A 5,427-nucleotide genomic window follows, 5' to 3' on the forward strand; every position below is an offset into this window, starting at 1 on the left:
TATATAAGCCACCCCCTCCTCTGGGACAAGGGTTGGCACCCCCTGTAACATCACACACATATAATCCAGTTGACCGCTTCCGGGCACCGAGACGTAGGGTTATTACTTCCTCCGAGAAGGGCCTGAACTCGTAAACCTTGTGTGTACACCTTCACCATAGCTGAGATCTTGCCTCTCCATACCTACCCCCCTTTCTACTGTCAGTCTTAGAACCACGACAGCGCCCTCTCCCACAGTGGTGGTTGGCGGGCATGGCGGGAGTTCGAGTGCCTCCACGAGATCCTCTAGGGGACAACCAAGCACAGGCGCGTGAGCACGGCGCCCTCTCCCACGACGGTAGGCGGTGGGCGTGACGAGAGTTCGACCGCCTCCAAGAGATCCTTTGGGGGACAACCAAGCGCAGGCGCGTGAGCACGGCGCCCTCTCCCACGACGGTGGCCGGCGGGCGTGGCGGGAGTTCGACCGCCTCCAAGAGATCCTCTGGGGGACAACCAAGCGCAGGCGCGTGAGCACGGCGCCCTCTCCCACAACGGTGGCCGGCGGGCGTGGCGGGAGTTCGACCGCCTCCAAGAGATCCTCTGGGGGATAACCAAGCGCAGACGCGTGAGCACGACGCCCTCTCCCACGACGGTGGCCGGCGGGCGTGGCGGGAGTTCGACCGCCTCCACGAGATCCTCTGGGGGACAACCAAGCACAGCCGCGTGAGCACGGCGCCCTCTCCCACGATGGTGGCCGGCGGGCGTGGCGGGAGTTCGACTGCCTCCACGAGATCCTCTGGGGGACAACCAAGCACAGGCGCTTGAGCACGGCGCCCTCTCCCACGACGGTAGGTGGCAGGCGTGACGGGAGTTCGACCGCCTCCAAGAGATCCTCTGGGGGGACAACCAAGCGCAGGCGCGTGAGCACGGCGCCCTCTCCCACGACAGTGGCCAGCGGGCGTGTCGGGAGTTTGACCGCCTACACGAGATCCTCTGGGGGACAACTAAGCGCCTCCGGGAGGCGGAGCGCAAGTTCTTCGAGATGAATTAGGCGGTCGCCGTGGAAGAAGAAGTGGTCGCCGCGCTGCTAGAGGTCGCCAAGGAAGAGTACGATTTCACGTTTGCCCTTTCCAGCTCCACGGCGAAGTTTCGTCTCCATGTCAAGAAGAATGGTTAGTTAGATTTTAGGTTTTAAATCTAGTATGTTTGAAGTTTGTGATGAACTATGTGCCTTGGCTAGACCTGACCATTGGCAGCCCGGCCTGGACGGCCCGACCCAACCCGGCTCGAAATCCCGGGCCGGGCTCGGGCCTGGAAACTGAGACCGACGGGAAGGTCGGGTCGGGCTCGGGCCTGCACAAAACACATTTTTAGCCGTGGTTGAGCCGGGCCGTGTCGGGCTTTCTTGGGCTCGGGCCCGATTTTGTAGGCCCGATGGCCGGGCCTGGCCTTGTTTTTTAGCAGCGGGCTTTTTTTGGCCTGGCCCGAAGCCCAGCCCGGCCCAAGATATGCATAGGTATAGCCACGGCTATGTTTCAAGTTTGTAAATGAATTTTCGGTACCGCGGTTTACCGGACCAGTATAGCCAATAGTGGACGATAGTAAGTTTGATTTTTTTTGGGAGGGGGGGGGGGGGGGGGGGGGGGCTCATCAGAGAAAGAGTAGACGAAGGTACAGGGACCCACGTGCCAGTTCCCAAGCTGGCGGAGTTCCATTGGGAACTGGCAGGGCTGGTTCACCACCCATCTCATCACCTTTCTCTTCTTCGTCGCCTGCGGTCCCTCTTTCCCCCACCCCCACCCCCGAATCTTCCCTCTCCCCTACGCCCTCTGCGAGGGTCGGCGAGCAGACCTCGAGCTCCTCCTCGTCTCGGCGCGCGGTTCCTCCTCGCCGGCTCGTTGCTCCTCGTCCCCAACCCCGACCTCGAGCTTCTCCTACTCCTCGTCACGCCGGCCGCCCCGCACCCTTTGTCGACCTCGGCAGATCGACCTCGCCGCCGAGCCCCCGACACCAACGGCAAGCTCTTCTCATCCTCTCCCCCCTCAGGTGACCCGGTCCCGACCTCCCCTGCTGTAGATTTGTGCCTCGTTGCTTAATTTCCATGCTCTTTATTTGTGCCGTCTCTGTGGGTTGCGCTCCTCTGCGCCTCCCGCTGGCTCCATGGAATCTGCACGCTTGATTGCTTCGGATGCTGCTGTCTCTTGGCTGCTGCTGCTGCTGCTGCTATTGGTCCATTGCTACTCCTTGTGCCTGCTGCTACTCGTGTTGTTAAGCATGTGAAAATTGCTGTTTTTTTTTTCTTTTCTGAACCGGGCATGACCCCTTTCCATTACTTTTGAGTTTGACATAACGGAAATACATGAAAAATTGCGGCTTATATGCTCCAAGACATGAAAAATACATGAAAAATTGAGGCAAAACAGAGTTTTGTTTAACACCTATCGCTTAACGGACCGTTTATAGAAATGTAATGTTTTTATAATTTCCAAGACATGAAATTCGGATGTACTCACGTGCAACATTTTTGTTTCTTTGGTTGTCAGATGGAACCGACAAAGAACGGGAAGGGCAAGAAGGACACAGAAGAGCATAAGAATGAAACAGGTAGCTTCCTCTCCCAAGAATTGACTATGCGTCCTACTGTACTAACATAATAATTTTCATTCTCTTTTGACATGTACTGTATATTTCTATCATAATTGTTCGTTCCAAATTTTCAGAAGAGAAGCTAGTTGTGGACATTGCGGACAATGATTATATAGATGCAATTGAAGAAACAAAATCCATTTCCACCGGTACCCTTGTGACTGAGAGTGATTCTGAGAGTGACGATTCCGAGAGTGACGCACCTCAACGAGCGCCAAGCAACAGAACCCGAGGAGGCAATAGAACCCGAGGAGGAGGAGGGCGAGGGGGCAACAGAACCCGGGGAGGAGGAGGACGACGAGGGGGTAACAAAATCCGAGGAGGAAGAAGAGGGGGTAGGGGACGCACTAGTGGTTAGCATCTTTATCGGCATTGCCAAAATATTAGTGCAATTGGAATGATGTTGTAATTGCCTTAGGTCTGGAACTCCAAACTTCTAACTTTAGTCCTTTCTTAGCCGTTCTTACCGTAGTTCGGGCTTCAACCGTAGCGGCCTCTATGTTGTGTGATCTCGATACCATGTTTGGTTTTGAGCTCCAGTAATTTAGAGCTTGCATACATTTAATTCATTGCCTTCTGTCTATTTCTTGCTGTTTGAGTATCTAGGACTTCTGGACGGGCTAATCACGTGGTATCATGCTTCTAAATGAGAATGATCTTTGAAATCCATTAAACCATTTAAATCAGATTGTTTGATTCACGTCAAACATGTGTTAGGTCATTTCTAGCAGGATCTTGAGTGGTGGAGGCATGTTCGTTTGCTCGATTAACTGAAATGTGATTAATTTCCTCTCGATTTACTGTGATTATTTCCCCCTTCTCACATTAGTTTGCTGTTGTTCATTATTTGACATGGGATATAACACCACTAGTTCTCTGTTGCTAGCATATTTCCGCTGTGCAAAATATTATAGTTTGATCTATTTACTGGTTTTAGCAGCTCTGGATGCACTTAATTCTCTGAACGTTGCTATTGCTTATCGCAGCTTGCCTGAATAAAATAGAGCATCAATTCTCTTGGCCTGTTTGCTTCCTTGCTAGTGTTATTTACATAATGAGTAAAGATATTTGAGACTGCAAACTTAAATGAAGTGTTGTCAACAGATGACCATGGACAATTGGACATCTCCCAGTTTTATCTACCAACTTGAAAGGCTCTAGTGAAATAGTCTGACTGTTTCTTGGAATAACTACACGTGCAGAAAAATTCAAGTTGAAAAATGATTTGACATATTTGATGTGCTTTTTCACTTTATTTGAAAAATTCATTTGGCCTTCGAAATTTGCATTCCGTCAAAGAGCTTAGAGGGGATTTCTGATGTGTTAGCATATTCTTACCTGAAGCCACCATTGACAGTTGTCCATTGGATCCTCTGACTAGTAAAATTTGCGCATTAATTCTCGGCTCACTGTTTATGCAGAATTTTTTGTAAGTGAAAATTGAGGCTTTTACATCAGCACAGTATATTCCACATCGAGGGTGGTTTGGGTATTTCTTAGAAATTTGGTCTGACAATGATTGATGGATACTTTTCCCTTGTTGCAATGATAGATTGATAACTGGCAACCTTTGCTATGGTAGATTGATATATTTTTCCTTCTTTGAACTGGTAAATTTGCTGCTCGCTACCAACCTCTTGCTCTTTGTGGCCAAACAATACTCTCATCAAGTAGAAGGGTGCAACCTCTATGGGGCATGCTCCTTGTCGGCTCACTTTGTGCTTGAGAGTTGGCCTCCTTGCGAGTGGCCTTGATTTCTCCTAAGCTCTCCAGGAGGAGTGAGCGAAGTCATCATCAGGTTTGGAGGTGGTACAATGAAGTGGAGTCCCAAAGTTGGATTGAACCAAGGGCTTCCAGGCATGGCGAGCGGGGGAGGGGGCTTTGGTGCCATGTTCGGGGAGTAAGCAATGTCAAAGGTTTGGGCTCGACGGGTCCGGACTCCCTTGAAGCCATGTGATTCATCCAAAGTTGGTTGAATGGCCGGGTGTCCCCTCATAGGAGACATTTGAAGCTTGTATTTGTGCGGCGGTACTTCAGTGCCAACCGGTATGGCTTGGGGAGGCTTCACCAATGCTCATATGTATCCAATGTTACTTGGACGATGATTCGCCTTTTATCTCTGATACTCTGGTGGCGACACTTTTATTTTGTGAGCGATGATTCGCCTTCAGCCTAAACTTGCTTGTGTGGGGCTATGTAGCTTCGGCGATCGCGCCTTCACACAATGGTTGGCCAAGGCATCATTGTTGTTGTTGTGGAAACAACTGGAGATTAGGGCTCGAGGCAGTATCATTGGTAGCATGATCGCAACAAAGACTAATTGGGCGTATGTATAACGGCCTTAGCCAACTAAACAAACAACCTTAGAGCGAAGTTTGTCATACACTAGCAAATTCGACACTCTTAGAACATAGATTCAGACTTCTCGATAGAGTACTACCTAGTAGACTAGTAGGGTAAGTTGTACAAGACTCCTCAGCACCCTCTCCAAACTTCTCCTATGCTCATGGAGGGTTTATATAGCCTATCGATCCTTGACAAATGACAAAAAAAAAAACTACCATTAAGGCGATAGATGCAGGATAAAATCTTTGGTCCATAGGTCCACAGTGAACTACTAGAGGGGAAGAGTTCATAGATCACGGAGACAACTTTTGTTCTTGGGCCTTAGTGTATGCTTTGATGGGCTAAATAGGATCGCCAGGTGGGGTTACTGTTCTCACAAGACAGCCCATATTGACAAGGGGTGCCATAAAAGAACTCTTTGTGAATCTGTAATCTGCTAACCAGTTATCACTTCTGC

The 5,427-nt window shown here is 50.2% G+C and overlaps 1 long non-coding RNA gene across 1 annotated transcript; it reads left to right on the forward strand.

Moving 5' to 3' along the window:
* Positions 1–1,744: 1,744 nt before the first annotated feature.
* LOC123159020 (uncharacterized) lies at positions 1,745–3,193 on the forward strand. The gene is made up of 3 exons (XR_006479454.1): positions 1,745–2,024; positions 2,522–2,582; positions 2,699–3,193. It is a non-coding gene; the product is annotated as an uncharacterized lncRNA (long non-coding RNA).
* The last annotated feature ends 2,234 nt before the right edge of the window (positions 3,194–5,427 follow it).

Source organism: Triticum aestivum, chromosome 7B (genome assembly GCF_018294505.1).
Source record: "Triticum aestivum cultivar Chinese Spring chromosome 7B, IWGSC CS RefSeq v2.1, whole genome shotgun sequence".
NCBI classification, from domain to species: Eukaryota; Viridiplantae; Streptophyta; class Magnoliopsida; order Poales; family Poaceae; genus Triticum; species Triticum aestivum.